Genomic DNA, 23,784 nt, shown 5'->3' with positions numbered 1-23,784 from the left:
TAAGAACCATAAGGTACATACCAAAGACAGCCAAATATGTCTGAAAATGGAAACTATGATGATCCAATTATGTGAAAAAAATATACAAACAAGATAAATGGGAACAAAGTGTAGGAACTGTCAATAAATAATTAATAATCACCTGCATACCCTCGCTCAAAGAATATGCATTGAGTGAATATATTTATCCAAGAAAATGATTAGAAGCGCTTAATGCAAAGTCCTGTATAAACTCAGCCAATAATGACTAATAAGGAAAGAAGCGCAAATGCACAGACCAATATACCTACGCATCACATGTATCACAAACAATAAAGTAATTCATATAGAGTGAGGGAGCATAAAATCAAAATAGTTAGCAGTCCATAGATTGCCGTCCCAAAAAGAATCAAGGCATAAGGTGAATCAAGAGAGCGGAGGCAGTACACCACACGTATCGACACAGTTGTGTCATCCTCAGGGGTGAACATGCCTAAATGCGGTCATTACATGCATTTATATCAAGTAAGATAATGTCTACCGGATGGCAGCAAAGGCGATTCCAAATGTGCGGCGTCCCAAAAATTGTAGTGCATAAGCATCGACCAATGTGTACCAGAAGTCACTCGATAAGCAAAATTGCGCATGCGTGGAATGTGTGCCAACCGAAAGTCACTGCTGGTAACAAAGATAATCCCAGATGTGCGGCGTCCCAAGAGTCGTGGTGTGCTTGATGAACAAGAGTGCGCACGCGTGGGTTTGGCGCAATGACAATGACAATTATGAACGTGTGACGTGTTTCAAGACTTAATGGGCAGGCGTCCTTCAAGCGCTAAAGATATACATGAAAATCAAGTGTGCACATGCCACCACTAAAGATAATAAATGACAGGGAGAATCCCCATAGGAGCTCACTGTAACGGGTCTGGGAGGCGGAACCTCTGAGCTACTATACAAGGGGGCAGTCCTTGTAAGGGAGCGGGTGGCGACCAGGGAAGACGGGCAGGAGGTCACAGCAGGTGACCGGGACAGTCTCTGAGTGAACGGGCTGGAGGTCACGGCAAGTGACCGGGGCAGTCTCTGGATGAACGGGCTGATGATCACGGAAAGTGACCGGGGCAGTCTCTGAATGAACGGGCAGATGGTCACGGCAAGTGACCGGGGCAGTCTCTGGATGAACGGGCAGATGGTCACGTCAAGTGACCAGGGCAGTCTCTAGGTAAAGGGTTGGTACGACCTGTGGCGGCTGATGATAGACGTAAGCTCCCAGGTGAGCAGGCGAGAGTCTCTGGATGAACGGGTGGTCACAGCACGTGACGGCGGAGCCTCCAGGAAGACCAGCAGACAGGCGGCAGATGAGCGCTCTCAGGTGAGCGGGCAGAAGTCTCTGGACAGGCGGGTGGTCACAGCACGTGACGGCAGAGCCTCCAGGTAGGCTAGCAGACAGGCAGCAGATGAGCGCTCCCAGGTGAGCGAGCAGGAGTCACTGGGCAGGCAGGTGGTCACAGCACGTGACGGCGGAGCCTCCAGGTAGGCTAGCAGGCAGGTAGCAGGTGTGTGCTCCCAGGTGAGCGGGCAAGCTGGTCCATAGACAGACTGACAGGAGTTGGAAGGCAGACCGTCGGACCTCAGACTAGCAGGCAGGTAGCGGATAATCAGGCAGGAATCTGGCAGGTAACTGGCAGGTAACTGGCAGGTAACTGGCAACGGGACCTGAGGGCTGAAGCAGAGTAGTAAACAGTGCAACAACATTGCTCGGGCACCTCCATTTTGGAGGAGGTGCCTTATATATGGTGAAGTCCTCCTGCCATTGGCCGGGGACTCCTTAGGACGGCGCGCGCGGCCCCTTTAAGAGGGAGGGAGAGCGCGCGCGCCCTAAGCACAGTGGACGGGAAGGAGCGCGCGCTGCCAGCAGAGCGGGAGGAGGACGCCGGGCACGGAGCAGGGAGGTGAGGGGAACAGCGTCCCTGCCTAGCAGAGGGCAGGGACGCCGGCGCTACAGTACCCCCCCCTTTAGGCCCCCCCTTTTTTAGGCCAGACAGAAATTTAGCTAGGATAAGAGGGGCATGGATGTTCTCCCGGGGCTCCCACGTTCTCTCCTCAGGACCAAACCCCCTCCAATCTACTAGAAAAAAGGTCTTTCCTCTTACCCTTTTGGTGGCAAGAATGTTCTCTACCTCAAACTCGTCCTCAGCAGAAACCGGAGCAGGAGGCGTACCTGTAGACTTGGAAAAAGAGTTAAGTACCACAGGTTTGAGGAGAGATACATGGAAGGAGTTAGGGATCCGTAAGTTGGCCGGGAGTTTTAATTTATAGGCCACCGGGTTGATCTGACTGATGACCTCCAGAGGACCGATGAACCGAGGCCCTAACTTGTAAGAAGGTATCTTGAGTCGGACATATTTAGACGAGAGCCAGACTTTATCTCCAGGACGAAATTGTGGAGGATCCAGGCGTTTTTTGTCAGCGTGTCTTTTCATCCGTTCGGACGACTGGAGGAGTGCGGATCGGGTACTCTCCCAAATGGAGGAAAATTTGCTAACGAGAGATTCCGCAGCCGGGTTGTCCACAGAGGTGGAGACAGGGAAAGGAATCCGAGGATGCTGACCGAAGACTACAAAAAACGGGGATTTGGAGGAGGATTCGCTCTCGTGATTGTTATAGGAGAACTCGGCCCATGGTAGGAGATCCACCCAGTCAGAATGATGGGCATTAAAGAAGTGCCGGAGGTAACTGGTCAGGTTCTGATTGATCCGCTCCACTTGACCATTGGACTGTGGGTGGTAAGCGGAAGAGAAGTCCAGGGTGACGTCTAGCAGTTTACAAGTGGCTCTCCAGAAACGTGAGGTGAACTGTACCCCACGATCCGACACGATGTGGAGGGGCAGGCCATGAAGACGGAAGATGTGGCGGATAAAGTCTTTAGCCAGCTCGGGTGCAGACGGAAGGCCAGGCAGGGGAATAAAGTGAGCCATCTTAGAAAAGCGGTCAGCGACCACCCAAATGACCGTACAACCGGCAGAGACGGGGAGATCAGTTATGAAGTCCATAGCAATATGCTGCCAGGGGGCAGCAGGCACAGGAAGCGGAAGAAGGCGTCCGGCTGGCAGGTGTCTCGGGACCTTGTTGCGGGCGCAGGACACACAGGCAGAAACAAAGTCTATTACGTCCTTGTGCAGGGTAGGCCACCAGTAGTGCCGGGCAATAAGCTGGAGGGTCTTTTTCTGACCGGCGTGGCCAGCTAGTTTAGACGAGTGACCCCAGTGTAGGATCTTCTCCCGATCAGGTACTGATACGAACTTCTTACCGGGAGGGAGACGATTTAGGCTCACGGGAGCCACCTGCATTATTCTGGCGGGATCGATGATATGTTTAGGTTCTTCCTCGAGATCGGACACCAGAAAGGATCGGGACAAGGCATCTGCTTTGACGTTTTTGTCAGCCGGGCGAAAATGAAGAACAAAATCAAAGCGAGCAAAAAACAAGGACCACCGGGCTTGGCGCGGGTTAAGTCTCTGGGCATGCTGGAGGTAAGCCAAGTTCTTGTGGTCAGTGTAAATTATTACCGGGTGAAGAGCCCCCTCGAGTAGGTAACGCCACTCCTCCAATGCCAGTTTGATGGCAAATAACTCTCGGTCTCCTATGGAATAGTTGCGCTCAGAAGAGGAGAAGAGTTTGGAGAAGAAGCCACAAGTTACCATTCTCCCGGAAGATGATTTTTGAGTAAGTACCGCTCCGGCTCCAGAGGAGGAGGCGTCAACTTCCAGGAAGAACTGCTTGTTGCCGTCCGGGCGATGCAGCACCGGGGCGGAAGAGAAGGCCTGTTTTAGGGAAAGAAAGGCCTCCTCTGCTTCGGGCGGCCACTCTTTGGGATTAGTACCCTTACGGGTGAGCGCGGAGATTGGGGCAGTCCGGGAAGAGAAGTGTGGTATGAAGAGGCGGTAGTAGTTGGCGAAGCCCAGGAATCGCTGAATGGCCTTCAACCCCTACGGTCGAGGCCATTTCTCGATGGCAGACAGTTTCTCTGGATCCATTCGTAGGCCGGTCTGAGAAATAATGTAGCCCAAAAACGGAAGCGAGGACTGCTCAAAGAGGCACTTCTCGTATTTAGCGAAGAGGTGATTCTGCCTGAGCCTGAGCAGGACCTGACGAACGTCCCTCCGGTGAGTCTGGAGATCCGGAGAGAAGACCAAGATGTCGTCCAGGTACACCACTACGCAGGAGTAGAGAAGGTCCCGGAAGATGTCATTGACCAACTCTTGAAAGACGGCAGGAGCGTTACAGAGACCAAAGGGCATTACCAGATATTCATAGTGGCCGTCCCGGGTGTTGAATGCCGTCTTCCATTCATCCCCCTGACGGATACGAACCAGGTTGTACGCCCCACGGAGGTCCAGTTTGGTGAAGATTCTAGCCCCCCTCAGACGATCAAATAACTCCGGAATGAGCGGAAGGGGGTACTTATTCTTCACCGTAATCTGGTTAAGGCCTCTATAGTCTATACAGGGACGGAGAGAGCCGTCCTTCTTTTTGACGAAAAAGAAGCCTGCTCCCGCCGGGGAGGTAGATTTCCGGATGAATCCCCTGGCCAGATTCTCCTCAATATATTCGGACATCGACCGGGTCTCAGCAGCGGATAAAGGATAAATACGCCCACGGGGAGGAGTAGTACCAGGTAACAGGTCGATAGGGCAGTCGTATGGTCTATGAGGAGGTAGTGTCTCTGCTTCCTTTTTATTAAAGACATCAGCATAAGACCAATAAGGAATCGGAAGTCCAGGTAGATTAGCTGGGGTAGGAGAAGGACGGACGGGATGGACGGGAACCAGACAGGTCTTATGGCAGTCCTGTCCCCAGCGAAGGACTTCTCCGGTCTGCCAGTCAAGCACGGGTGCATGTCTCTGGAGCCAAGGTAGGCCTAGCAAGAGGGCGTGAGAGAGTCCAGGCAGAACATGAAAGGAGATACTCTCAGAATGCAGCATTCCCACCTGCAGAGTAATGGATTTGGTGATGAGTTGGATGGGGCGTGGTAAGAGGCCCCCATCCACGGCAGCAACAGACAAGGGTACAGCCAGAGGTTTGGTGGGGATGCGGTATTTCTCTACCAGGGACTGTGAAATAAGATTCCCGGCTGCTCCAGAGTCAAGTTGGGCTAGTTCGAAATAACGGTTCTCCCCGCAGACGATTGAGACTGACAGCAGCAGAGATGGAGAGGATTTATTCTTGTCTAGGTTGACCTCTCTGAGCGAACCTAGACACAGGCGTTTCCCGACCTCTCCGGGCAGGCACGGATCCGTTGCTCCTTACTGCCACAGTAGAAGCAGCTCCCCTCGGCACAGCGTAAGTCCTGACGGGTTTTGACCATCTTGGTTTGGTCGACCTGCATAGACTCAGGAGAGTGTACCTGGGTAGAGACGGAGGGAGTGACGGGTTTCTGAAAAGTAGGAGCTAGACATGGTAACCTCCTCTCACGGGTGACCTCTTTGGCACACTCCTGGAACCGTAGGTCAATCCGGGTGGCAAGAGTTATTAGGTCATCGAGAGTGGTAGGAATGTCCCGACCGGCAAGTTCATCTTTAATACTGCCGGACAGACCCTCCCAGAAGACGGATACCAGAGCGTCGTTATCCCAGGCCAGCTCCGAGGCAAGGGTACGGAACCGTATGGCATATTGGCCCACGGTGAGACTTCCCTGACGGAGGCGTAGCAGTGATGATGCGGATGAGGTCTACCGTCCGGGTTCGTCGAAGACTTTCCGGAAAGCCGTGAGAAAAGCAGGCAAGTTGGACACCAGGGGGTCTCCTCTCTTCCATAGAGGATTTAGCCAGGCCAGGGCCTCCCCGGTGAGATGGGACATAATGAATGCAATTTTGGCCCGGTCGGAGTTAAACTGGTGGAACAATAGTTCAAAGTGCAGGGTGCACTGATTTATGAAGCCCCGAGCCTGGGCGGAGTCGCCTCCGAAGCGAGGAGGTGCAGAAAGCCGGGGTCCGGGGTAGGATACCATGGTATTAGTGGGCAGCGGAGCTGCCGGATTGCGAGACATGGCACTGGCGGAGGTTGCTGGTGGAGCAGTCAGAGTGTCCAGGCGAGTATTGACATTCCGCAGGTGACCCAGGATGGACTCCTGTTGGGACCTTTGACGGGACAGTTCATGACACAGGTCCGAGAGCGAGGGAGCTTGGGTGCCACCGGGTTCCATGGCCCGAGCAAACTGTAACGGGTCTGGGAGGCGGAACCTCTGAGCTACTATACAAGGGGGCAGTCCTTGTAAGGGAGCGGGTGGCGACCAGGGAAGACGGGCAGGAGGTCACAGCAGGTGACCGGGACAGTCTCTGAGTGAACGGGCTGGAGGTCACGGCAAGTGACCGGGGCAGTCTCTGGATGAACGGGCTGATGATCACGGAAAGTGACCGGGGCAGTCTCTGAATGAACGGGCAGATGGTCACGGCAAGTGACCGGGGCAGTCTCTGGATGAACGGGCAGATGGTCACGGCAAGTGACCGGGGCAGTCTCTAGGTAAAGGGTTGGTACGACCTGTGGCGGCTGATGATAGACGTAAGCTCCCAGGTGAGCAGGCGAGAGTCTCTGGATGAACGGGTGGTCACAGCACGTGACGGCGGAGCCTCCAGGAAGACCAGCAGACAGGCGGCAGATGAGCGCTCCCAGGTGAGCGGGCAGAAGTCTCTGGACAGGCGGGTGGTCACAGCACGTGACGGCAGAGCCTCCAGGTAGGCTAGCAGACAGGCAGCAGATGAGCGCTCCCAGGTGAGCGAGCAGGAGTCACTGGACAGGCAGGTGGTCACAGCACGTGACGGCGGAGCCTCCAGGTAGGCTAGCAGGCAGGTAGCAGGTGTGTGCTCCCAGGTGAGCGGGCAAGCTGGTCCATAGACAGACTGACAGGAGTTGGAAGGCAGACCGTCGGACCTCGGGCAAGCAGGCAGGTGGCTGATGTGCGCTCCCAGGTGAACGGGTAGACTGGTCCTTAGACAGACTGACAGGAGCAGTAAGGCAGACCGTCGGACCTCAGACTAGCAGGCAGGTAGCGGATAATCAGGCAGGAATCTGGCAGGTAACTGGCAGGTAACTGGCAGGTAACTGGCAACGGGACCTGAGGGCTGAAGCAGAGTAGTAAACAGTGCAACAACATTGCTCGGGCACCTCCGTTTTGGAGGAGGTGCCTTATATATGGTGAAGTCCTCCGGCCATTGGCCGGGGACTCCTTAGGACGGCGCGCGCGGCCCCTTTAAGAGGGAGAGAGAGCGCGCGCGCGCGCCCTAAGCACAGTGGACGGGAAGGAGCTCGCGCTGCCAGCAGAGCGGGAGGAGGACGCCGGGCACGGAGCAGGGAGGTGAGGGGAACAGCATCCCTGCCTAGCAGAGGGCAGGGACGCCGGCGCTACACTCACAAGCTACAATTAAAGGTAAAGGTTATGTAGGAACACTAAAACACAGTACAAAATGCTAGATAAAGCAAAGACAAAAGTTTACATATGTAGAGAAATGACTAGTCACTTTGTGTACCTAAAGAAAAAAGACAGCAAGTTAAAATACAAAACCAACATAGCATTAAGATGCATGTCAATATCTAGCAAATATCCATATTGCTCAGAAAGGACAGAAGTTTAATAAACTGAACTTTTATATGCATATGACTCGCCCCCTGGGCCGTGGGGCACTCGGATCCAGGCAGTAAGGGAACAATGGGTGTAGTAGTGGCAACCCGGTTCCGTGGCTCAGGGTGGTCAGGCCAGTGGTAGCCCGTTATGCGCTGATGATTATGTCCGACTATGCCACCCGTGGATTGCGGTTATTAGGAACCGCCGCTGCATGCAGACTGCTGGGGCTGATGAGGTGTGCAGCTAGGGTAGTGTGACTCCCCACGGGAAGAGTGCAGCCCCAGGGCAGTATAATGGATGGTGGGAGTGATGGTGGTTAGAGTCCCAGTACCGGTAGTGCTGGAGGCGCGAAGGAGCACACAGACAACAGGTTGCAGTCCAGGGCCTTTACTAAAACAGGTAAACTGACCCATAAACAGTGTCGGCTAGGAGGGGACCTGGATGTCTGAGAGCAATGGGGAAATTGGCCCTGGTCAGGGTGAGGGTGTAGGCCTACCATGCTTTCTGTGCTCCTTCTGGCTATCTCCTCCTTATAGGGTAACAGCCCACGTTTCCGAGCTTTCCGTGTACTCTCGCCTGTATGGCCTGCGACGTGGGTTCCTCTCTGCTCCCAGCCTGGTACGGCATTACTGGTCCCTTCTGTTGTGGCAGAGCCTCCAGGTTTCTTAGGCCAAGGAACATACAGTCCCCTGCGGACTGGTTATCTGCTGAGGGATGTGGAATCCTCCCAGCCTCAGACACCAAAGTCTGGTAAATTAAGTCCTTTATCTGCTAAGACAGGCTCACGTCGCCTCTTGTCTCTGGCTTGTGGCTCTCCTCCTGCCACACTTCCTCTTAGGTGCAATACAACTTTCTGTCCCTGCTCTGCTCCGGGACAAGTCTCAGTACTGAGACAGGTCATCCAGTTCTCCCTAACCCTGCCCACAGCACCAGCTTTTATAGGGGCAGCCTGCTCCCCATACTGGCCTGAGACAGGAGGTACTGCATGCTAATGTTCCCCTGACTAGAGAACCTCCCCCTTGCTCTCAGACACAGCTTTATTACATTTTGTGGTATCCAGGCCAGGGTGACACATTCCCCCCTAGTAAAATTTAGTACTCCGGGACTAAACAATAAACAAAGACAATATGCATGACCATAAAACATTATCAGGAAAGTGACGCACAGATTGAGTTCTTAAGGTCACAGTGTGGTCTATGACCGGGTGTCCATATCACCAATACAACGGGGAGCCTTAACCAGGTGGGGGTCTGTCCTACCCCAAGTCCTTCACAGTCTTAGTTCATTCCTTGGTTAGGCTCCGAACGCAGTCCATACAATGGTCCCGGTTATAAAAAGTCCATAACCTTTGAGTCGTTACGGTAACTGCAAGAAACTGAAACACAGAATTACCAAACATGCATGTAACTTTGCAAACATTTCAACATTTGGCAACAGGGTTATTTACAATTTTAGTGCACCCTATATTCTCCAGCGAGCGGGTATCTGCCCCTTTGTGCTCCTGGTTGATCTCCTTAACCCACTGTCTGGTGGTGGACCGACCTGGCTTTCCCCACTAGCGTTAGGGGTACAGCTACCAGCTGGGTGTACAGGTAGGGCAGGCCGCTGTCTGCGGGTCCTTTGGCTCACCGCAGGCATGGCAGGCTCACTGTCAGCAGAGGGTTGACTCTCCTGGGCTGCTGGTACAGGCTCTTCTGCCTCTGGAACTGCTTGCTCCTCTTTGTTTTCTGGCTCCGGTGTAGGTTGTTGCGGAACCGGTTGCAGGAAATGCAGGACGGGTACCACTATTGCATCGTTTATTCGAGTCCAGGACTGAGGGAACTCTCCGAGAACGGTGCTGATCATTTCTTCCTTGTCCTTTGTGGGTTCAAGGTCACTCTGATCCTCTTCTGCACTACGGAGTTGCTCGGGGCACCTTTTGAGGTGGTCTCTGGAGACGGTACTAGTGGTTTCTCCTCCGTCCTTGGTGATCACGCACACCTTCGGGTTGTCGTGATCAGACTGCAGTATGGTGTAGGGTTCCCTTTCCCACTGGTCATCCAACTTATGTAGCCTTCTCGTTCACTTCAGGACCTGCTCACCAGGTTCTAGGGGACCAGCAGGGGCGTGTTGGTTGAAGAGTCTTTCTTGCCTCTCTCTCACCTGGGCCAGGCTCTTCTCCACACTCTCCTGTACCTTATTGTACTGCAGTTGCCTTTCCGTATCCCAGTCCGCATCCGGGGAGGTGTCCTCAGGTGTTAGGACTCCCATCTCCAGGTCTATGGGCAACTTACCTGGTCTGGCTCGCATCAGGTAAGCCGGCGTGCAGTTGGTAGCATTCACCGGAATATGATTGTATAAGTCTATCAGGTTCGGCAGTTTTTCTGGCCACAGGCTGCGTTCCTCCAGGGGCAACGTCTTCAGGAGATCAATGACTATATTGTTCATTTTCTCACACATCTCGTTGGTTTGTGGATGGTATGGCGTTGTCCGAATCTTCTTACAGCCATAGAGGTTGCAGAACTCTTGGAAGATTTCAGCCTCGAACGCTGGACCCTGGTCTGTCAGGACCTGTTCCGGATACCCGTGTGGACGGCAGAAGTATTGCTGGAAGCCTCTGGCCGCTGTTTGGGCTGTCAAGTCCTTTACCGGGACCACCACTAGAAAACGGGAATAGTGGTCCATGATTGTCAGGGCATAGATGTATCCAGACCGGCTTGGAGCCAATTTGACGTGGTCCAGAGCTACCAGCTCAAGAGGCTGCGTGGTGACGATGGGCCTCAAGGGTGTCTTCTAGCTGCCACGGTCCTTCCTCCTTAGGTGACAAGGGCCACAGTCTCTGCACCACTTTTCTACAGCCCCTCTCATGCCGACCCAAAAGAACCGTCCTCTTAGCAGGAACTCCAGTTTCTTCCAACCGAAGTGCCCCGCTCTGTCATGGTAAGCCCCCAGGACCATAGCTGCATCCTGCCTTGGGACCACGACTTGCCAGGTCAGCTCGTGCGTCCGGTGGTTGACAATCCTTCTGCACAGCTTGCCTTCATAGAGGAACAGCTTGCTCTTCTCCTTCCACAGCTGCTTGGCTTCCTCTGGAGCATCCGGATCCATGCGGGCGTCCTCCTGGGTCAGCAGACCTTTCACCAGGCGGATGGCAGGGTCACTATCTTGGGTCTCGGCCCAGCTGTGGTGAGGTAGGGGATTGATCATCACGGTTGTTAGATCTTCCTCCTTCACGCGGTGGGAGTATTGAGCGGCTCCATACCGGTGAAACGCGGGGAGTTCTACCTCCTCCAGCTCTTCTGGGTCTTCGTCTCCTTCAGGTAAGTGAGGCATTCTTGATAGGGCGTCAGCGTTGGCATTGGTTTTGCCTGCCCGGTACTTGATCACGAAGTCATAGTTGGAGAGACGGGCCATCCACCGCTGTTCCAGGGCACCCAGTCTTGCATTGTCCAGGTGTGTCAACGGGTTGTTGTCCGTGTACACGGTGAACTTTGCGGAGGCCAGGTAATGCTTGAAGCGTTCCGTCACGGCCCACACCACCGCCAAGAATTCTAGCTTGAAGGAGCTGTAATTCTCCGGGTTCCTCTTGGTGGGCCTCAGCTTCCGGCTGGCGTACGCCTTTCTCTGCCCTGTTGGTTTTGGGACAGTACGGCTCCCAGTCCCACATTACTGGCATCTGTGTGGAGAATAAAAGGCTGGCCATAATCAGGGTAGGCCAGGATCTCATCCCCCATGAGGGCCATCTTCAACTGGCGGAAGGACTCCTCTTCCGGTTTATCCCACTTGAAGGGTGGCTTTTGACGTCTTGACTTAGACTGTCCGATCAGGAGGTCCTGCATACGAGCTGCCATCTTAGTGAACCCGGGGATGAAACTTCAGTAGTAGCCTACCAACCCGAGGAACTGTCTCACCTCTTTGATGTTCGAGGGGCTTGGCCAGCTCTTGATTGCCGTGACCTTGTCAGGGTCGGGGGCCACTCCTTCTGCGCTTACCACGTGCCCTAGGTACTGGACTTTTGGTTTCAACAGGTGACACTTCGATGGTTTCACCTTCAGGCCATAGCCTGCCAGGGCTTCGAACACCTCGGACAGGTGCTTTAGGTGGTCCTCGTAGGTCTTCGAATAGACGATCACGTCATCCAGGTAAAGGAGGACTGTCTCGAAGTTTCGGTGCCCTAGACAGCATTCCATCAGCCGCTGGAAGGTCCCTGGTGCGTTGCAGAGCCCGAAAGGCATACAGTTGAACTCACCCAGTCCCATCGGGGTGGTGAAGGCGGTCTTCTCCTTGTCAGCCTCTGCCACAGGAACCTGCCTGTACCCGCTAGTAAGGTCCAAAGTAGAAAAGAAGTTAGCTGATTTTAGTGCGGCTAAAGACTCTTCTATTCTAGGCAGCGGATATGCGTCTTTGTGGGTGATACGGTTGATTTGTCTATAGTCCACGCACATTCTCATGGTGCCGTCTTTCTTTTTTACCAGAACCAAGGGGGCTGCCCAGGGGCTACAACTATCTCTAATGACCCCAGCTTCTTTCATTTCTCTCAGCATACCCTTGGCATTCTGATAATGTGCAGGGGGTACAGGCCTGTGTCTCTCTTTTATTGGTGGGTGGCTCCCGGTGGGGATGTGGTGTTCTATCCCCTTTACTCTGCCGAAGTCTAGCGGGTGCTTACTAAAGACTCTCTCGTACTCCTGCATCACCCGGTAGACTCCTTGTTTTTGGTGCAGGGGAGTGGAGTCAGCGCCCACATGGAGTTTCTGGCACCAGTCCTCCTTTTGTTTCTGTGAGCCATTACCCTCCGCCTGTGGAGATGGGGGCAAGGGTTCCACGGCCCTGATAGCTTTGTGTTCGACAACAAACAGTTTGGCAAGTGTAGCGTACCTGGGTAAGTGTACCTCTCTCTACCCAATGTTGGGAATGCGAACGAGCACCCTCCCATGACGGACATCAACCACCCCCCGGGCTGTCAAAATGGTGGGCCTGCTGTCTGAGTACACGGGTTCTACCATGGCTTGGTAGTCTCTACCTCTCAACCCGATTGCAGTCCGACACCAGATCATCATTTCACTTTTGGGAGGCATGGAAATGGGGAATGGGTCACTCAGTCTTACGCTACCGATCTCACCACTAGTGTTGAGCCACCCCCGTAGTGTTCGAGTTCGGTTCGGTTCGTCGAACACCCGTGTGTTCGCCGAACTGTTCGTCGAACTGTTCGTCGAACACCTTCGAACACCGTTAAAACCAATGGCAGGCAAACAAAAATACATAGAAACACATAGAAAACACCTTCAAAGGTGTCCAAAAGCTGACAAACTGCTCAGAAGACATAACTAACACATGGAAAAGTGACAAGTACATATAGTCATGCGAAAATAAAAGAGGTGGAGGAGTAAAAGGAGGGGGAGACACAGATATAGGCATGTCATGCCCTTCTAAAATCCAAAAAGTGAGAAGCCGACACGGCCAGTCCGTTCCTGCCCGTGCCACCTCCGTGTCGCCGGGTTTGTGCCAGAGCCGCGGTGGACCCTGACGGCCAGCCCCCCTCTCCTAATACTGGTGCCTGTCCGCTGGTGGGTCGAGCCCCCCGCGGTGGGGGGGGGAGTAACATCTGCAGAAGAAAGACCATCTTCCAGCCAAACTAACATGTCGACTTCTTTTCGTGGACAATGTGATACGATCCCTTTGTTACGGACACGCCCATCGCTACAAATTCCAGATGAGGCACAAAAACAGCAGGTGCTTCAGCGGATATCAAGTGCTCCTTCAAGTGGGCTCTCCTCCACCTCAACTTCAACATCACAAATACTCCAGTCCTCAGAGGTGTCACCCCAATCGCACTTGCTTCCTCACAGCTCCCAAGTCTCCAGCTGCCCGTCTGAGTATGGGGTAACACAGATGGTTGAGTCTGCACAGCTGTTTACTCATACTATAGCCTGGGAAACGGAGGTCTGCTCCAGAGCTTCTGTTAATCCAGACGAGGAAATGATCTGCACTGATGCCCAGAATCTTTATAAGTCGGATCCAGGACCAGATGAAGAAGGTTCTGAGCATAATGTAGACCCTCGTTCCCAAACTGTAACTCCTGTTGGTGGAGACAATGATGAAGACGATGATGAGACTCAAATACCTGATTGGAGCGACAACTTGACTTTTCGGTCAGAGCAGGAAGAGGTTGGCTTTGAGGACGACGGGTGTGATAACACACAGGGTGATGATGACAAGGTTGGAGATCCCACTTACTGTCAACCCACAGTCAGCCAGTCGATGAGGTCACCCGGGCCTTTGCCTGGCCTTTGGGATGTCGCGGTGGTCGGCTCCCTGGCCCGTACCCTGGGGTCACTCTTTAAAAGGGTGGATAATTGTTGATTTTATAAGAGTTTGTGACACCACCTGTGGTATCTGGTGAGAAGCACCAGCGCTGCAGCAGTCCACTGAGGCCCGTGATAAGGCAGCTCGATGGTATAGCTCCCCACAGGTGGAGCTAGGTCTCGGGCAGCGTATGCAGGGGGAATGCAGGACAGGCGAGACCCAGCTGGGTCAGAGAAAGAACGGAAACGGACACGGTAGTCACTTCAGTACCTTTTACTGGAGGAAATTCAGGCACATCCTGGAGCACTGTAGGGTGAAGGGTGCATATCAGGATCCTCCCCAATGAGCGGGTGTAGGGCCTCCTGTTTCTTGCCTCTGCGCAGTAAGTTTCTGACCTGCCTGGAGCTAGGCCTAACTTTGTCTCTGTCCTGCGCTGGCTGACCTTGTGGTAGGGCCTTCTCTTGAAGTTCACGCTCCCAGTATGCGGGGCCTAAGCGTCTCCTGGCTCTGTTACGTATCAGCACCTTAGCGATCCTGGGACTTGTAGTTCTCCAGGGATTCCGGTTATGCCTTACTGGGTCATAGAGATCCCGGTAAGCTCGGATCCGGTGTACGGTAAATGCTTCGGGGTGAGATGGTTAAGCTCCTCTGCCCCTTATGTACTAACTCGCCACTCGCCTTCGGCCTACTCGGGCCCTCAATAGGCTATACACACTAACGGCAGCTTGCCGCGCTTCACCGATCTTATGACGCCGTCACACCTTAAGCTCTATCTGGGCTCCCTGAATCTAGCTAGCAGGAGCCTCGTGCTCCACTGCTGAACTATTAACTGAGTTCTTTAGACTAGACTGAGCTCCACTGCAGACTGACCTCTCTTAGGCTTCTCTACTGCAGGAACTCTTCAGAGGAACTGAACTGCCTAGCTCCACCTTCCCTATTTATATCCCTAACGGGCTCCCTCTGCTGGTCTGAGGTGGAAGGTGGAGATGTGTGAATGTTTATGGGGGCCTCTTGTGGAGGTTTCCATCAATACACTCTTCTAGGATCTGTGATACCAAGCGCAGCGGTGCGTCACAGATGCTATTGACGACGAGATTAGGTTGCGCCTTCCTGGACAGAGACGGAGTACTGGAAGCACGTCAACAACTGCATCCTCAACCACAACTCCGCCTCTGACCACAAGTCGTAGTGGCTCTTCAGGTCGCATGGGCTCTAAGCCTTGCATAGCCTGGGCATTTATTCAGATCGATAAGGATGACCCAACTCGTGTTATCTGTAATATTTGTCACCAAAAGCTAAGTAGAGGCCAAAAAATCCATAGTTTGAGTACTTCATGCATGTACCGTCACATGAATATGAAGCATAAGTTGCAGTGGGAAGCTCACTGTGCTACAATGCGGCCTAGCAGGCTGGGCCAACCACCGTCTGCCCCATCTTGTGCATCTGCGGCCTCTTCATCCTCTGTGACTGGGGGGACAGCAGTCACACATGTTTTTGGACGAAGACCTGCCACCTCTTTACCTGCAACAGCCAGTGTGATTGGCAGGTCGTCAGTTCATTGGGAAGTGGAAACACCTGCTGGTGTTGAGAGCTCTCTGACATCGAGAGCACCACCTTTGGATCAAGGCAACCTAACATGTCCGCCTGCATCTTCCTCACAGACCGGCAGTTTGCCAGGGACACCCTACTCAACCCCGTCAAAGCACAACAGCCAGCCCTCGGTCCCTCAGATGTGGGCAAGTAAAAGACCATTTCCTACTAGCCATGAGAAAGCTAAGAGGTTGAATTTCACCATCTGCAAGCTGTTGGCTACAGAAATGCTGCCTTTCCGCCTGGAGGACACAGTGGATTTTTGAGACCTTATGTCCGTCGCAGTGCCCCAGTACCAGATGCCCAGTCGGCACTACTTCTCAAAGAAAGGTGTGCCTGCGCTCCACCAGCATGTCGCACACAACATCACCGCTTCTTTGAGAAACTCTGTGTGTGACAGGGTGCATTTCACCACAGACACTTGGACGAGTAGGCATGGACAGGGGAGTTACATGTCGCTGACAGGGCACTGGGTAGCTATGGTGACAGCAGGACAAGGGGCTACTGTCCAAGTCTTGCCGTCCCCGCGAGTTGTACGTCAATCCTCTTTATCTAGAAGTTCCTCCACTGCTTCTGCCTCCTCAACCTCCTCTCGGTCCTCCACCTGCACCCAAAGCCTGTCTGGTAATGCCACCTGCTTTCTAACTGCGCACCTCCTTACTATGCTGGCAGCAGGGCTCAACGGCATCAGTGTTTACTTTGAAATGTCTGGGAAATGTGAGTCACACAGCTGAGGACTTGTGGTCAGCTCTGGAGACCCAGTTTCATGAATGGTTGTCTCCACTGGACCTGCAACCAGGGAAGGCCGTGTGCGACAATGCTGCAAACCTGGGTGCGGCCCTTCGCCAGGGCAATGTTACACACGTGCCTTGTATGGCTCACGTGTTGAACCTGGTTGTCCATAAATTTTTAGCCCACTATCCCGGACTAGATGGCCTTCTGCAGAGGGCACGGTCGCTGTGTGCTCACTTCCGCCGTTCGCATCCCGCAGCTCAATGACTTACATCTCTACAGAAGTCGTTGGGCCTGCCAGTTCACCGGCTGAAATGCGATGTGCCGACACGGTGGAATTCAACTCTGCACATGTTGCAGCGACTGTGGCAGCACCGACAAGCCCTGGTGCAATAGTTTCTGACGTATAGCCTGGGCCAACGAGATCCAGAGGTGGGCCAAATCACACAGCAGGAGTGGTCTCAGATCAGGGACCTATGAAGTTGACGCGCCCCCTGGGCCGTGGGGTACCCGGAGCCTGGCCGGTAGACGCTGGGGGTTGTAGTCACTGTGGCGGTGACCCGGTCCGTGACCCAGGGCGGTCAATCCAACGGTAATTTGTATATATGGATTTTATAATGTCCGACTACGCCACCTGTGGAGTGCGGCCAAAGGGGCCGCCGCTGCGGAACAGTCCTCTGAAGCTGGTGGTTTTGCTGCAATGGTATTATTACTCACCACAGGAAGAGTGTAGCTTCAGGGCAGTGTGGGTGGATGATGGTGGTTGTAGTGCAGGGAGTCAGTAATGAACACAGAGTCCGTGTGATGCAGTCCCAAGATCTTTACTCACAGTTGTTGCAGTCCAGATTACAGGTACCAGAGCTATCTCACCCGTCGTGCTGTGCGTACTCAGTGAGGGGCTCAGTCCTCCCCCAGATAGCTCCGGAGTACTTAGCAGGACCCCCTTCTGTGTGTCCTTTCTCTGGCCTTCTCCCTGCACCTCACACCCAGTGACACTTCTATCCGGTATCCTCGGGCCTTGGCGGGCGACTTGTGTTCCGTCCCCTGGGTCCTATGTGGCTACCTTCTTAGTGAGACTGGTGTGGACTTTTGCCTGCAGTACATGAAATGCTGCAGCCTCTGGTTTCTAGTTGAGCCTTGCTGTTTCTCCTCTAGTTGAGGGACCGGTTCCCCTTATCTGGCCTGACCCCTCTACCTCCTGGTAGCAGCGGGAGTACAGGTGGCCTTCTGCACGGCCCGTAGCCCTAGGGTCCCTTCGGTTCCTGGAGCCTTCCTGCTCCCACTCCTCTCTTCTCTCCTTCAGTCCTGGGCCTCCCAGGCTAGGCCCGCCTCCGGAGCAGAGCTCATGCCGAGCCTCTGCTCCTGTCACTTTTCCTCCTCTGACTGGCTTGCTCTTTCTAAGATGGCTTCCTATTTATACTCTCCCTGTCATGTGCTCCCCTAAGCTGCTCCCCTAAGCACCCACTACATAGGATCCTCCCACCAGCTAGGGACCTGGGACTGTGCTCTCCCTTAGGAACAATCTCGCCCTAACCCCACTGCGGGTATGTGTTGGATGCAGGTGTTAGGGTCCCGAGCCATACGCCTTCCTTACCTGAGGGTGAGATACCACACCTCTGGGTGAGATGCAGTAACTCTGTGGTGACTGCACCCTCAGGGGCGCCACACACCTTTCTGCACAGTTTTGAAATGGCGACGAAGATGTTTAGTGCTGACGACGATGCCATTATCAGCATAACTATTCCGGTGATTTACATGCTGGAGCACACATTAAACAGAATTCAGAGTCAGGTGGTCGGACAAGAGGAGGTGGAGGAAGTAGAGGAGGAGTCGTATGCGGAAGGGATAACATCTCCAAGGTCCAGACGGTTGGCAGCACCAAGGAGGCAGGCATGGGAGGGTGGGGGAGAGGGATTAAACAGGGTGCATGGTAGCAGCCAAACTGTTGAGGAAGGTGCAGGAGCCGAGGAAGAAGTGGAGGATGAACTGGCGATTGGCATGGAAGACTCATCAGATGAGGGAGACCTTGATCACATTTCTGTTGTGCGAGGTTGGGGGGAGAGGGCAGAGGAAAGAAGCATGATTCTTACCTCACTACCAACACAACAAGGACTTGGTCCTCCTGGATGCGCAAGACACATGAGTGCCTTCTTGCTGCACTACCTGCAACATGACCCTCAGATTGCAGAATTCGAAGTAATCTCGACTACTGGGTTGCCACACTCTTAGATCCCCGGTACAAAAGTAAATTTGCCTAAATAATTCCTGCCATAAAAAGGGATTGACGCATGCAGGAGTATCTGCAGACGCTGTTGCAGAATCTTACATGTGCTTTTCCACAAAACACCAGTGGTGCACGAAGTGAATCTCACAGTTCTAACTTGCCAACCGCGGGACTGTCGAGTCTTCATCACTCAAACCGTAACAGTAACACAGTATCTGCTGGTAACAGCAATTTTGTGAAATCGTTTCACCACTTTTTTAGACCATCCTTTGCAAGGCCACAGGAGACAAGAAGTCTGACACATAGTCAATGCCTAGAGAGGATGGTGCAGGAGTATCTCCAAGTGAACATCGAAGCCATGACTGTGTCACTGGACCCTTGCTCATTTTGGTATTCCAATCTGGAAAAATGGCCGGAGCTCGCCACTCACGCCTTGGAGATCTTGTCATGCCCTGCAGCCAGTGTTCTCTCTGAACGTGTGTTCAGCGCTGCTGATGGTGTGCTGACAGATAAGCGCACGCGGCTGTCCACTGAGAATGTAGACAGACTCACGTTCATAAAGATGAACAAATCATGGATTCGCAAGGACTTTTCTAATCCTGTGTTATCCTTGGGAGGCTAAAAGCTTGAGGATTTGGTAATTAGTGTTGAGCCACCCCCGTAGTGTTCGGGTTCGGTTCGGTTCGTCGAACACCGGGATGTTCGAGGAACTGTTCGTCGAACTGTTCGTCGAACACCTTAGAACACCGTCGAACACCGTTAAAACCAATGGCAGGCAAACAAAAACACATAGAAACACATAGAAAACACCTTCAAAGGTGTCCAAAAGCTGACAAACTGCTCAGAAGACGCTTTCTTTAAAAAAACCGGCCGGCAATTCAGCAGCGGCATACACCGGTACCCGACAATTTAGACAAAAAGGAATAGAGCCTCACACATAGATTAGATAGATAGAAACATGTCAGTCACATATATATGAAGTACAGTGACAGTGTTGCTTACTGTACTTGTCATTTAGTGTAAAGGATTTATTAAAAAATATAATAGTGTTTTCATGCACTGTCTCTTTAAAAAAGCCGGCCGGCAATTCAGCAGCGGTATCCGACAATTTATAACAGACAGAAAAGAGCTTCACACATAGATTAGATAGATAGAAACATGTCAGTCACATATATATGAAGTACAGTGACAATGTTGCTTACTGTACTTGTCATTTAGTGTAAAGGATTTATTAAAAAAAGTAATAGTGTTTTCATGCACCGTCTCTTTAAAAAAGCCGGCCGGCAATTCAGCATCTGTACCCGACAATTTATAACAGACAGAATAGAGCTTCACACATAGATTAGATAGATAGAAACATGTCAGTCACATATATATGAAGCACAGTGATAGTGTTGGTTACTGTACTTGTCATTTAGTATTAAAATAAAGGATTTATTATTAAAAAAAATTGGCGTGGGGTTCCCCTTAATTTTAGTCTCTAGCGGAGGTTAAGCAGACAGCTGGGGCAGATGTTTGAAGCCTGGGAAGGGGGTAATACCCACGGAGCTTCCAAGGCTACTAATATGAGCCCCCAGCTGAATACATAGCCTTTACTAGCTATTAAAATGGGGGACCCCCCCAAAAAAATGACATGGGGTCCCCCCTAATTTAATAGCTAGCAAAGGCTAGGCAGACAGCTGGGGGCTGATATTAATAGCCCAGGAAGGGTGCCATGAATATTGGCCCCCTCCCAGGCTAGAAACACCAGCCGTCAGCCGCCCCAGAAATGGCGCATTCATAGGATGCGCCAATTCTGGCACTTAGCCTCGCTCTTCCACGCTGCCCTGGTGCGGTGGCAGGGGGTAATAGGGCTGGGGTTGATGTCAGCTTATAATGCCAGCTGACATCAAGCCCAGGTTAGTAATGGAGAGGCGTCTATAAGACACCCCCATTACTAACCCCATAGTCAAAGTTAAAAGAAAACACAAACACCCAGAATAAAGTCCTTTAATTGAAATAAAGACACAATCCTTTATTGTTCTAAATTAAACCATACTTACAATCACGCCCATTCCAGCTGAAGCCAACGATCTCCTGCAATAAAAGAAAAATAATAAAGCAACATCATCCTTACCTTTCCATGGTTCCCACGACAGCTTCAGCTCTGCTACATCGAGATGACAGGCTGGACCACAGCAGAACGCCGCCATCCAGCCTGTCATCCCGCAGACACTGGAAGCGCAGGCTTGCTTGCACTCTGCAGTGTCTGGCTGTGACGGCATAAAGATGAGACGAGTTCATGTCCAATGAACTCGGCGCACCTCATGCACGTCACTGACAGCGTGGGAAAATTCTCACGCTGAAGCGCTGAGTGCAGGAGAATTCTCCCACGCTGTCAGTGACGTGCATAAGGTGAGCTCATGTCCAATGAACTCAGCTCACCTCCTGCACGTCACTGACAGCGTGGGAGAATTCTCCTGCACTCAGCGCTTCAGCGTGAGAATTCTCCCACGCTGAAGCGCTGAGTGCAGGAGAATTTTCCCACGCTGTCAGTGACGTGCATAAGGTGAGCTCATGTCCAATGAACTCAGCTCACCTCCTGCACGTCACTGACAGCGTGGGAGAATTCTCCTGCACTCAGCGCTTCAGCGTGAGAATTCTCCCACGCTGAAGCGCTGAGTGCAGGAGAATTTTCCCACGCTGTCAGTGACGTGCATGAGGTGAGCCGAGTTCATTGGACATTAACTCGGCTCATCTGGATGCCCTCACAGAGAGACACTGTGGAGCGCAAGCAAGCCTGCGCTTCTCAGTGTCTGCGGGATGACAGGCTGGATGGCAGCGTTCTGCTGCGGTCCAGCCTGTCATCTTGATGTAGCAGAGCTGAAGCTATCATGGGAACCACGGAAAGGTAAGGATGATGTTGCTTTATTATTTTTCTTTTATTTCAGGAGATCGTTGGCTTCAGCTGGAATGGGTGTGATGGTAAGTATGGTTTAATTTAGAACAATAAAGAATTGTGTGTTTATTTCAATTAAAGGACTTTTTTCTGGGTGTTGTGTTTTTTTTAAATACTTTACTAGAAATTCATGGTGGTCATGTCTAATATTGGCGTGACTCCATGAATTTTGGGCTTAGGGCCAGCTGATAATGCCAAGCTGGCCCTAACCCCTTTATTACCCAGTGAGCCACCGCATCAGGGCCCTGGATGAGTTGGGTACAGCGCCAGAAGATGGCGCTTCTATGAACGCGCCATTTTCCGGGGTGGCTGCGGACTGCAATTTGCAGCGGGGGTGGCCCAGAAAGCTTGGGCCTCCCTGCGCTGCGGATTCCAGCCCCCAGCTGCATAGTTGTACCTGGCTGGACACAAAAACAGGGCGAAGCCCCATGTCAATTTTCTTTAAATTATTTCATGAAATAATTAAGAAAAAAAGGGCTTCCCTATATTGTTGTGTCCGGCCAGGTACAAATAGGCAGCTGGTGGTTGGGGGCAGCCCGTTCCTGCCTGCTGCACCTGACTGGAAACAAATATAGTGCGAAGCCCCACGTCAATTTTTTTTTAATTATTTCATGAATTTCCTGAAATAATTTTAAAAAATTGAAGTGGGGCTTCGCACTATATTTGTGTCCAGCCAGGTACAGCAGGCAGGAATGGGCTGCCCCCAACCACCAGCTGCCTATTTGTACCTGGCCGGACACAACAATATAGGGAAGGCCTTTTTTTCTTAATTATTTCATGAAATAATTAAAAAAAATTGAAGTGGGGCTTCGCACTATATTTGTGTCCAGCCAGGTACAGCAGGCAGGAACGGGCTGCCCCCAACCACCAGCTGACTATTTGTACCTGGCCGGACACAACAATATAGGGAAGGCCTTTTTTTCTTAATTATTTCATGAATTTCATGAAATAATTAAAAAAAAAATACGTGGGGCTTCGCCCTATTTTTGTGTCCAGCCAGGTACAACTAGGCAGCTGGGGGCTGGAATCTGCAGCGCAGGGAGGCCCAAGCTTTCTGGACCCCCCCCGCTGCAAATTGCAGTCCGCAGCCACCCCGGAAAATGGCGCATTCATAGAAGCGCCATCTTCTGGCGCTGTACCCAACTCATCCAGGGCCCTGGTGCGGTGGCTCGCTGGGTAATAAAGGGGTTAGGGCCAGCTTGGTATTATCAGCTGGCCCCAAGCCCAAAATTCATGGGGTCACGCCAGTATTAGACATGACCGCCATGAATTTCTAGTAAAGTATTTAAAAAAAACACAACACCCAGAATAAAGTCCTTTAATTGAAATAAACACACAATTCTTTATTGTTCTAAATTAAACTATACTTACCATCACGCCCATTCCAGCTGAAGCCAACGATCTCCTGCAATAAAAGAAAAATAATAAACCAACCTCATCCTTACCTTTCCATGGTTCCCACGACAGCTTCAGCTCTGCTACATCGAGATGACAGGCTGGACCGCAGCAGAACGCTGCCATCCAGCCTGTCATGCCGCAGACACTGAGAAGAGCAGGCATGCTTGCGCTCCTCAGTGTCTCGCTGTGACGGCATCCAGATGAGCCGAGTTCATGTCCAATGAACTCAGCTCACCTCATGCACGTCACTGACAGCGTGGGAAAATTCTCACGCTGAAGTGCTGAGTGCAGGAGAATTGTCCCACGCTGTCAGTGACGTGCATGAGGTGAGCTCATGTCCAATGAACTCAGCTCACCTCATGCACCTCACTGACAGCGTGGGAAAATTCTCCTGCACTCAGCGCTTCAGCGTGAGAATTCTCCCACGCTGTAAGTGACGTGCATGAGGTGCGCCGAGTTCATTGGACATGAACTCGTCTCATCTTTATGCCGTCACAGCCAGACACTGCAGAGCGCAAGCAAGCCTGCGCTTCTCAGTGTCTGCGGGATGACAGGCTGGATGGCGGCGTTCTGATGCGGTCCAGCCTGTCATCTCGATGTAGCAGAGCTGAAGCTGTCGTGGGAACCATGGAAAGGTAAGGATGAGGTTGCTTTATTATTTTATTTTTATTACAGGAGATCGTTGGCTTCAGCTGGAATGGGCGTGATGGTAAGTATGGTTTAATTTCGAACAATAAAGAATTGTGTCTTTATTTCAATTAAAGGACTTTATTCTGGGTGTTTGTGTTTTTTTTAACTTTGACTATGGGGTTAGTAATGGGGGTGTCTTATAGACGCCTCTCCATTACTAACCTGGGCTTGATGTCAGCTGGCATTATAAGCTGACATCAACCCCAGCCCTATTACCCCCTGCCACCGCACCAGGGCAGCGTGGAAGAGCGAGGCTAAGTGCCAGAATTGGCGCATCCTATGAATGCGCCATTTCTGGGGCGGCTGACGGCTGGTGTTTCTAGCCTGGGA

This window comes from Phyllobates terribilis, unplaced genomic scaffold (assembly GCF_046119375.1).
Source record: "Phyllobates terribilis strain yellow unplaced genomic scaffold, ASM4611937v1 Scaffold_11__3_contigs__length_659146591, whole genome shotgun sequence".
Classification (NCBI taxonomy): domain Eukaryota; kingdom Metazoa; phylum Chordata; class Amphibia; order Anura; family Dendrobatidae; genus Phyllobates; species Phyllobates terribilis.
This window is presented reverse-complemented; position numbering follows the sequence as displayed.